Source organism: Microtus oregoni, unplaced genomic scaffold (assembly GCF_018167655.1).
Source record: "Microtus oregoni isolate MIOR12 unplaced genomic scaffold, Mior012 000018F_ref0000195, whole genome shotgun sequence".
Taxonomy (NCBI): domain Eukaryota; kingdom Metazoa; phylum Chordata; class Mammalia; order Rodentia; family Cricetidae; genus Microtus; species Microtus oregoni.
The window spans coordinates 21,274,603-21,286,502 of NW_024543077.1; positions in this window are offsets into that span (position 1 = coordinate 21,274,603).

The window sequence follows — 11,900 nt, forward strand, 5'->3', positions numbered from 1 at the left end:
AAACTCGCATCACAAAACATTCAGGAAATCTGGGACACAATAAAAAGATCAAACCTAAGAATAATAGGAGTAGAAGAAGGAGAAGAGTCACAGCTCAAAGGCCCAGAAAATATTTTTAATAAAATTATAGAAGAAAACTTTCCCAACCTAAGGAAAGATATACCTATGAAGGTTCAGGAAGCAAACAGAACACTGAATAGGCTGGATCAAAAAAAATCCCCTCACCATATAATAATCAAAACACAAAGCAAACAGAATAAAGAAAGAATATTAAGGGCTGCTAAGGAAAAAGGCCAAGTTACTTATAAAGGTAAACCTATCAGACTTACACCTGTCTTCTCCATGGAAACCATGAAAGCCAGAAGGTCCTGGATAGATGTACTGCAAAAACTGAGAGACCATGGATGCAAGACCAGACTATTATATCCAGCCAAGCTTCCGTTCACTATAAATGGAGAAAACAAATTTTCCAGGATAAAAACAAATTTAAACAATATTTATCCACAAATCCAGCATTACAGAAAGTAATAGAAGGAAAATCACTAACCAAGGAGTCCAACAATGACCACAATAACTCAGACATCTAGAGACCCTTCACCAGCAAAACTCAAAGAAGGAAAACACACAAACCCTACTACTAAAAAAGTGGCCGGAGTTAACAACCACTAGTCATTAATATCACTTAATGTCAATGGACTCAAATCACCTATAAAAAGGCACAGGAGAAGAGATTGGATACGAAAACAGGATCCAACATTCTGTTGTTTACAAGAAACACACCTCAACCACAAAGACAGGCACCTACTCAGAGTAAAGGGCTGGGAAAAGGCTTATCAAGCAAATGGACCTAAGAAACAAGCAGGTGTGGCCATACTAATTTCTAACAAAGTTAACTTCAAACTTAAATCAATCAGAAGAGTCATTGCCAAATTCCTTTTATGAAGCTACAGTTACTCTGATACCAAAACCACACAAGGACTCAACCAAGAAAGAGAATTACAGCCAATCTCACTCATGAACATCAACGCAAAAATCCTCAATAAAATACTGGCAAACCAAATCCAAGAATACATTAGAAAAATTATCCATTATGATCAAGTAGGCTTCTTCCCAGAGATGCAGGGCTAGTTCAACATATGGAAATCTATCAATTTTTTTTTTTTGATTTTGCGAGACAGGGTTTCTCCGTAGCTTTTGGTTCCTGTCCTGGAACTAGCTCTTGTAGACCAGGCTGGCCTCGAACTCATAGAGATCCGCTTGCCTCTGCCTCCCGAGTGCTGGGATTAAAGGCATGTGCCACCCCCGCCCGGCATGTAATCCATCATATAAATAAACTGAAAGAAAAAACCATATGATCATTTCATTAGATGCTGAAAAAGCATTTGACAAAATTCAACATCCCTTTATAATAAAAGTCTTTGAGAGATTAGGGATATAAAGGTCAAACCTAAATATAATAAAAGCTATTTACAGCAAGCCAACAGCTAACATCAAATTAAACAGAGAGAAACTCAAAGCCATCCCACCAAAATCAGGAACAGGACAAAGATGTCCACTCTCTCCATACCTCATCAATATAGAGCTTGCAGTTTTAGCAATAGCAATAAGACATCATAATGGGATCAAGGGGATTCGAATTGGAAATGAAGAAGTTAAACTTTCATTATTTACAGATGATATGATAGTGTACTTAAGCGACCCCAAAAACTCCACCAAAGAACTCCTACAGCTGATAAACACCTTTAGTAATGTGGCAGGATACAAGATCAACTCCAAAAAATCAGCCGCCCTCCTATACACAAAGGATAAAAAAGCAGAGAGAGAAATCAGAGAAGCATCACCTTTCAAGATAGCCACGAACAGCATAAAATATCTTGGGGTAACTCGAACCAAGGAAGTGAAAGATCTATTTGCCAAGAACTTTAAGGCATTGAAGAAAGAAATTGAAGAGGATACCAGAAAATGGAAGGATCTCCCTTGCTCTTGGATTGGGAGGATCAACATAGTAAAAATGGCAATTCTTCCAAAGGCAATTTATTGATTCAATGCAATCCCCATCAAGGTCCCATCAAAATTCTTTACAGATCTTGAGAGGACAATAATCAATTTTATATGGAAAAAAAACGGGATAGCCAAAATAATGTTATACAATAAAGCAACTTCTAGAGGCAGTACCATCCCTGACTTTAAACTCTATTACAGAGCTACAGTAATGAAAACAGTGTGGTAGCAGCATAAAAACAGAGAAGTTGACCAATGGAATCGTATAAAAGATCCAGATTTTAACCCACAAACAGAGAAGTTGACCAATGGAATCGTATAGAAGATCCAGATTTTAACCCACAAACCCACCTCATTTTCGATAAAGGAGCTAAAAGTATACAATGGAAGAAGGAAAGCATCTTCAACAAATGGTGCTGGCAAAACTAGATGTCAATCTGCAGAAGAATGAAAATAGAACCATATCTATCACCATGAACAAAACTCAAGTCCAAATGGATCAAAGACTTCAATATCAATCTGAACACACTGAACCTGATAAAAGAGAAAGTGGAAAGTACCCTACCTCATATGGACACAGGATATCACTTCCTATGTATAACCCCAGAAGCACAGACATTACGGTAACATTATATAAATGAAACTGAGTACATTCTGTAAAGCAAAGGACACTGTCACTAAGATCAAAAGACAACCTACTGACTGGGAGAAGATCTTCACCAACCCTGCAACAGACAAACATCTGATCTCCAAAATATATAAAGAAATCAAGAAACTAGACTTTAAAATGCTAATTAACTCAATTAATAAATGGGGCATTGAACTGTATAGAGAATTCTCAACAGAAGAAGTTCAAATGGCCAAAAGACACTTAAGGTCATGCTCAACCTCCGTAGCAATCAGGGAAATGCAAATCAAAACAACATTGAGATATCATCTTACACCTGTCAGACTGGCTAAAATAAAAAACACCAATGATAGCCTTTGCTGGAGAGGTTGTGGCGAAAGGGGTACACTCATCCATTGCTGGTGGGAATGCAATCTTGTGCAACCACTTCAGAAATCAGTGTTTCAGTTTCTCAGGAAATTCGGAATCAACCTACCCCAGGACCCAGCAATACCACTCTTGGGAATATACCTAAGAGATGCCCTCTCATATGACAAAAGCATTTGTTCAACTATGTTCATAGCAGCATTATTTGTAATAGCCAGAACCTGGAAACAACCTAGATGTCCTTCAATGGGAGAATGGATGAAGAAAGTATGGAATATATACACATTAAAGTACTACTCAGTGGTAAAAAACAATGACTTCTCGAATTATGCATGCAAATGGATGGAAATAGATAACACTATCCTGAGTGAGGTAACCCAGAACCAAAAAGATGAACATGGAATGTACTCACTCATAATTGGGTTCTAGCCATAAATAAAGGTCATTGAGTCTATAACTTGTGATCCTAAAGAAGCTAAATAAGAAGGTGAAGCCAAAGAAAAACATATAGTTATCCTCTTGGATATGGGAAGTAGACAAGATTGTCGGACAAAAAATTGAGATCTTGGGGGTGGGGTGGGATGGGGGTAAGGGGAGATGGGGAGAGAAAAGTGAGAAGGGGAGGATGGGGGGAACTTGGGGAAACGGGGTGATTGGGATAAAGGAAGGGTGGATAGGGGAGCAGGGAAGCATATATCTTAACTAAAGGAGCCATCTTAGGGTTGGCAAGAGACTTGAACCTAGAGGGGCTCCCAGGTGCCCAGCGCAATGTCCCCAGTTAGTTACTTGGGCAGCTGAGAATAGGGAACCTGAAATGGCCTTATCCTTAGCCATTCTGATGAATATCTTGCATATCACCATAGAACCTTCATCTGGCGATGGATGGAGATAGAGACAGAGACCCACATTGGAGCACCAGAACGAGCTTCCAAGGTCCCAATGAGGAGCAGAAGGGGGGAGAACATGAACAAGGGAATCAGGACCATGAGGGGTGCACCCATCCACTGAGACAGTGGGGCTGATCTATTGGGAGCTCACGAAGGCCAGCTGGACTATGACTGAAAAAGCATGGGATAAAACCGGACTCTCTGAACATGGCAGATGATGAGGACTGATGAGAAGCCAAGGACATTGGCACTAGGTTTTGATCCTATGTCATGTTCTTGCTTTGTGGGAGCCTAGCCAGTTTGGATGCTCTGCTTCCTAGACCTGGATGGAGGGTTGAGGACCTTGGATTTTCCATAGGGCAGGGAACCCTGACTGATCTTCAGACTGGAGAGGGAGGGGGAGAGGAGTGGGAGGGAAATGGGAGGCAGGGAGGAGGCCGAAATTTTTTTTCAATAAAAAATAAATTAAAAAAAAGAACAATTAGTAAACCATAATTTCAGTTCCCCCAATCAAACTGTAGTGATCTCAACACTGGCTTTGTATTGTTGCATGTTTTTTAAGTAGTAGCACATTCTTTGTTATGTTTTTATTTGTTGTTGTTGATTTTATTTATTCATTTATTTTTGTTTTTTTCGAGATGAGGTTTCTCTGTACCTTTGTTGTCCATCCTGGAACTAGCTCTTATAGACCAGGCTGGTCTCAAACTCACAGAGATCCACCTGCCTTTGCCTCCTGAATGCTGTGTTTAAAGGCCTGCACCACCACCGCCCGGCTGAGTTATGTTTTTTTTTAGAAGTATCATATTCTTTGAGTTTCATCCCACATCATTTCAATAGATAATGTTTACAATAAATATTATTATGAATTTCAGTTTATATGATGTAAGATCAGAGAAGTTACCTAAAATAATAGGCAATGTTATAGTGAAACTACAAGTTAAAAAACAATAAACTCAATAGATTGGAAATAAGTGATATAATAACCACCTTTGCTTTATACAATCAAAGAAACTGAATATCCCACATTAGCTGCTCGAACAGATCAGTGGCAATGCTGGGTGTGCTCTCTGGTCTTCTAGTTGGCACCTGTCTAGTACATCCCCTTCAAGTTACTTCTAAATCTCAGGTTTATTTAAAATTAGCTCTCATTTATTATATTTAAGTTAACCTTATATTGTGTGTGTCTATTGGTTATAGAAAGAGAAGACATAAAAAGAAGGATACTAGTCAGAACTAAATGTGATGATAACACCCGTTCCATTCATAGTTTGTGAGATATGTATAGTTCATTAACCTTACAAAAAAGGTTTAATGATATAGCAATTAATATTTGACAAAAATGAAATTATATATCCTATAGGAAAATACATCAGATATCTTGCAAATTTTGTTTAAGACAAAGATACACGTGTTGCGGTAGCTCATTTTGCTCCTTCAGCCAATAGCCGATGAGATACCAGACCATTGGAGCGTGGTCTCTCTCCCTTTTTTTTTTTTTTGATTTTAAGAGACAGGGTTTCTCTGTAGCTTTTGGTTCCTGTCCTGGAACTAGCTCTTCTAGACCAGGCTGGCCTCGAACTCACAGAGATCCACCTGCTTCTACCTCCAGAGTGATGAGATTAAAGTTGTGCACCACCACCGCCTGGCTCTCTCTCTGTTAGGAGCCAATTTCCTCCTAAAATCATTGCAGGAACCATCACCCTGGAGAGTCTGCAGAGAACCCCACACCCTTAATTGTGTTAGGAATAGTTCTATTGACAGAGCCTACCCCACACCCAAATTGGCTGTTAATGAGAGCTATCTGTTAGCGGAACCCACCCCACATTCCAAACTATCTAGGGATCTAGGTGTGTCAACTCGCGACTTCCTGGCCTACAGTGACCTGACCGAAGACAACCTCCTGCCTACGTGACCAACTCGGACCATGTGACCAACGTGAACCACGCGGCAAGAGCCCAGGCCCCTGTGCCCACCCCCCAACTCTTTACCCTATAAAAGTTGTACCCCGTCTCTAATAAACGGAGGCTTTGACAAGAATTCTCGCTTAGCCTCATTCCTCTTTCCTAGCCCATGTCTTCCAGGTGGTGCCTCTCCGGGACCCTGGAATAACAGATTGCAGGGTGGGTTACAACCCCTAGACTGAGTAGCCCACCCAAAGGCAATCGACATCTCTCCCTTTCAAAAAGCTGCCACTTCCCTCAGCTCACTCTCTGGCTTCCGGCTCTGCTTTTGGCAACTGGGCTCCCTTCCTGATTACACAGAGGGCTGTTGTCTGGGACGGTGATCTGTAAGTTTTCCCCCCTTAAATAAATATCCATTCTATTAATCATAAAAAAAGCAAAGGGAAAGATAAATGAAATTTTGGAGAATAATAATAAACCCCTTAAAGAAAGTCAAACAAGCAAACAGTTGACAGAAATGAATAACTCAGTTCAAGAAGTGAAAATTGAAATAGAAGGATGTAAAAAACCACAAGCTGAAGGAATTCTGGAGATAAAAAACTAGATAAATGAAAAGAAAAAACTGGCAAATTAAGGTGAAGTTTATCCTATCTTTGTGAGTCTAAACTTTTATATATAATTTACACACACCATAACTAAGGAAAACGTTGGGGGCTGGAGAGATGGCTCAGAGGTTAAGAGCATTGCCTGCTCTTCCAAAGGTTCTGAGTTCAATTCCCAGCAACCACATGGTAGCTCACAACCATCTGTAATGGGGTCTGGTGCCCTCTGCTGGCCTGTAGGCATACACACATAATAAATAAATATTAAAAAAAAAAGAAAGAAAAACGTTAACGATATAATTGTTTTCAACTCAATCAAAAAACCCAGGGCATAACATTAGCCTGGAAGGTCTGTGGCAGCAAAAGCAGAGCCTATTTTCCAAAGTAACAAATTTTGAAGTCAAGATAACTTTAAAGTATGTGTGGGGTTACCATAGCAGCCCCAAATCAAATGTCTCTCTCTGCAGTCCAAAAATTCAAAGAAAGCACAAAGTATAACCCAGACTCTGTGTGTATTTTCTATCTTTTCAAGGTCCATTAATTGTTTTACTTACTTTTTTCTTTAAGAACCTTAGTGTAAATTCCTTAAAAACTATTTTGAATCCATGACTCGGTCTATATTTATCTTCTCTGTCTTAAGCCCATGGACATTTATCAAATAAACTATCACACCCACTCAGAGGCCTTTTTATCTGAATGTTTTTACTGTGTATCTGTAATCCTTTTCTGATGAGGAGTGTTTTTGTAATTGGAAGCTGCATTTGACTTCCATTTTTGTGCTTTTACAACCCCTCATTTTTAACTTTCTTAGGGTTTATGTGGATTTAGTTGCCAAACATTTGGTGTCCTAATGTAAATGGGGACTACACTTTCATCTTCTGGCTGCCTAGACCCAAATAATCACACATAAACTATATAATTATATCAGCATTTTAAAAATGCCTCAGGCATATTCTTAGTTAGATTTTACATGTTCAATTCATCCATTTCTATTCATCTATGTATCACCATGCAATGTTTTGGGATATTTCACCTTCAGTGAATACATGGCATCTCTTTGATCTTCCCAAATAGTGCACCTACCAGTCTGGTCTGTCTCTATAAAAAAAAAACAAGTAACAAATGCTGGAAAGTAATGAAATTGGTCTCCAGCTACAATCAGGTTTTTTTTTTCATAATTGGGACTCCAGCAGTCCTATTTTCCTGTGCAGTGCACACTCAAAACTGTTGCTTCTATTCTGGACTGAGGTAGAAACCACTCTCCACATGCAAATCCTTTTCCGTTACCTGCAATGGATATTCAGTTTCATAACTCAAATTTATAACTTTGAAACTGTGGTAGAATCATTTAAGATTTTAAAGGTGTAAAGTAGGACAAGGTCATTACTAAGGAGAGGAGAAGACAGGGACCAAATCCTTTTATGTCAAGATAAGATAGATAGTGTTAAAAAATTTTCTGAAATACTAGAAGTACAGCAGTTCAAGAATTAATATGACTTCCTAGGGAGAAATCACTCCACATGTTTGCCAGATTAATAAACAAAAAATCATTTAATAATATTCACATACATCTCTGACTAATGCTCAAAGAGGACCCAGGCTGGAATAAATTTTTGCATTTCACATATTTTCTTATCCTTATGTCTTTTAGGTTCAGGCTCCACACTCTGAACAATTTAAATAGGGGTGGAAGGCTACAAGTCTACCCACCTGGACAGATGGAATACTTACACAGTAAAGTCTTCCCAGCATTATTTCTTACATAAACCAGTGACCTTAAACAGTAAGACCATCTTCATCGACAAGATCATGAGATGTCAGACTTTTCTTCCATTTTTACAAGCTTTTCATTAGCCTCTTAAATGAGTTGATGGCCTGATTTTGGTACATTTCTGTCCAGAATTACAACATGGAGATTCCGGGGGATGTGAAGGATAGGAAAAGTATAAGGCAGAAAAGATAAAAACAGGTTAGGGAAGTCTTGCACAAGCTATGTCTCATGTCAAGTAAATTTCCCAAGAAGAATAAATTTGGGAGACGCACAGAGGCAGAGCGGCGGGGCGGCCAGACGCACAGAGGCAGAGCGGCGGGGCGGCCAGACGCACAGAGGCAGAGCGGCGGGGTGGCCAGACGCACAGAGGCAGAGTGGCGCCACAGCTAGACACACAGAGGTGGAGCGGCGCGGCAGCCAGACCATTCAGGAAGAGGCTTTGGGGGACCGGCGTGGCGGCAGACGCAAGCAGTGGGGACAGGCGTGCGATAAGCAGAGCAGATCGCCCTACTACAATTAAATCAAAGAGGTAGGCCTTTGGTTGGCCAGGTCACTGGCACACGGGGAGCCTGGTCCTGTCCTGAAGACCCTTCAGAGGGGTGAGAGGGTTCTTGTTCTGCAGCAGGAACCAGGAAACAGAGCGAGGGCATTTTGTAAGTGGAGCCCTTGGCCAGCAGGGAAACCTGATCCGTTTTTTTAAAAGACCCATTAGATAGGATCAATAGGAGGAGATGGGCAGGCGCCAAGGCAAGAATTCACCCAATAATCTGAAAAACAACATGAAAACACCAGAAACCAATGATCTTACAACAGAAGTATTTGAACAACCTAACACAGAAGAAGTGGAAAAAATTGACTTTATGAAGACAATAGAGTCCCTTAAACAACATGTAAAAAATGCCCTTATAGAAATGGATGAGAAGTATAACAAAACGTTTGAAGAAATGAGTAAATACGTACATGATACCTGGGAAACCAAGAAAAAACGATCAAACAGGCAATGGAAACAGTTCAAGAATTGAAAACTGAAATGAAGGCAAGGAAGAAAATACAAACTGAGGACCAGCTGGATATGGAAAATCTAGGTCAACAAGCAGAGGCTACAGAAACAAGCATAATCAATAGAATACAAGAGCTAGAAGAAAGAATCTCAGATGCTGAGGACACCATAGAGAAAATAAACGAACAGATCAAAGAAAACAGCAAAGACAACAAATTCTCAACACAAAACATTCAGGAAATATGGGACACAATAAAAAAAAAACGTAAGAATAATAGGAATAGAAGAAGGAGAAGAGTCACAGCTCAAAGGCCCAGAAAATATTTTCAACAAACTTATGGAAGAAAACTTTCCCAACTTAAAGAAAGATATTCACTTAAATATTCAAGAAGCATACAGAACACCAAACAGACTGGATCAAAGAAAAACATCTCCTTGCCGGGCGGTGGTGGCGCACGCCTTTAATCCCAGCACTTGGGAGGCAGAGGCAGGCGGATCTCTGCGAGTTCAAGACCAGCCTGGTCTACAAGAGCTAGTTCCAGGACAGGCTCCAAAGCTACAGAGAAACCCTGTCTTTAAAAAACCAAAAAAAGAAAAACATCTCCTTGCCAATAATAATCAAAACACAAAATATACAGGTTAAAGAAAGAATATTAAGAGCTGCAAAGGAAAAAGGGCAAGTAACTTATAAAGGTAAACCTATCAGACTTACACCTGACTTCTCTATGGAAACCATGAAAGCCAGAGGTCCTGGATAGATGTACTGCAGAAGCTAAGAGACCATGGATGCAAACCCAAACTACTATACCCAGCCAAGCTATCATTCATTATCAATGGAGAAAACAAGACATTCCAGGATAAGAACAAATTTAAACAATACGTAGCCACAAATCCAGCCCTACAGAAAGTAATAGAAGGAAAATCGCAACCCAAGGAATCCAACACTGCCAACACTGCCTACAATAACTCAGGCATCTAGTGACCCTTCACCAGCACATCTCAAAGAAGGGAGACACACAATCTCTACTACCAAAAGCAATAAGAATAACCAGAGTAAACAACCACTGGTCATTAATATCACTTAATATTAATGGGCTCAATTCACCTATAAAAAGGCACAGGCTAAAAGATTGGATACGAAAACAGGATCCAACATTCTGCTGTTTGCAAGAAACACATCTCAACCACAAAGACAGGAACCTATTCAGAGTAAAAGGTTGGGAAAAGGTGTTTCAAGCAAATGGTCCTAAGAAAAGAGCAGGTGTGGCCATACTAATTTCTAACAAAACTGACTTCAAACTAAAATCAATCAGAAGAGACCGAGAAGGTCACTTTATACTCATAACAGGAACAATTCATCAGGATGACGTCTCAATCCTGAATATCTATGCCCCCAATATAAAGCACCTACTTATGTAAAAGAAATATTACTAGAACTCAAGGCAAACATCAAACCACACACACTAGTAGTAGGAGACTTCAACACACCTCTCTCTCCAAGGGACAGGTCAATCAGACAGAAACCTAATAGAGAATTAAGAGAATTATTGGAGGTAATGAAGCAGATGGACTTAACAGACATCTATAGAACATTCCACCCAAATAGGAAAGAATATACCTTCTTCTCTGCAGCTCATGGAACCTTCTCAAAAATTGACCACATACTCGGAAACAAAGGAAACCTCCACAGATACAAAAAAAAATCAGTGTCCACCTGTGTCTTATCAGATCACCACGGATTAAAGTTAGAAGGCAACAACCATGCTACCCCCAAAAAACCAACAAACTCATGGAAACTGAACAGTCAACTACTGAACCACACCTGGGTCAAGGAAGAAATCAAGAAAGAAATTAAAGTCTTCCTTGAATTTAATGAAAATAAAGGAAACATATTCAAACCTATGGGACAAAATGAAAGCAGTGCTAAGAGGAAAGTTCATAGCACTAAGTGCCCACTTAAAGAAAATGGAGAGTGCATACATTGGGGACTTAACAACAAACCTGAAAGCTCTAGAAAAAAAAGAAGCAGACGCACCCAGGAGTAGTAGAAGACTCGAAATAATAAAACTGAGGGCTGAAATCAATAAAATAGAAACACAGAAAACAGTCCAAAGAATCAATGAAACAAAAAGCTGGTTCTTGGAGAAAAATCAACAAGATTGACAAACCCCTATCCAAACTAATTAAACGACAGAGAGAGAACACGCAAATAAGATCAGAAATGAAAAGGGGGACATAACCACAGACACAGAGGAAATTCAGAGAATCATTAGATCTTACTACAAAAGCCTGTATGCCACAAAACTGGAAAATAAAAAAGAAATGGACATTTTTTTAAATAAGTACGAAAGCTAAACCAAGACCAGGTGAATGATAAACAGACCGGTTTACTCGCGAAGAATTAGAAGCGGTTATCAAAAATCTCCCTTTGAAAAAAAGCCCAGGACCAGATGGTTTCAATGCAGAATTCTACCAGAACTTCCAAGAAGAACTAATACCTATACTCCTTAATGTATTTCACAATATAGAAACAGAAGAGTCATTGCCAAATTCCTTTTATGAAGCTACAGTTACCCTGATACCAAAACCACACAAAGACCCAACAAAGAAAGAGAATTACAGATCTATCTCACTCATGAACATCGACGCAAAAACTCTCAATAAAATACTGGCAAACCAAATCCAGGAACACATAAGAAAAATTATCCATTAAGATCAAGTAGGCTTCATCCCAGAGATGCAGG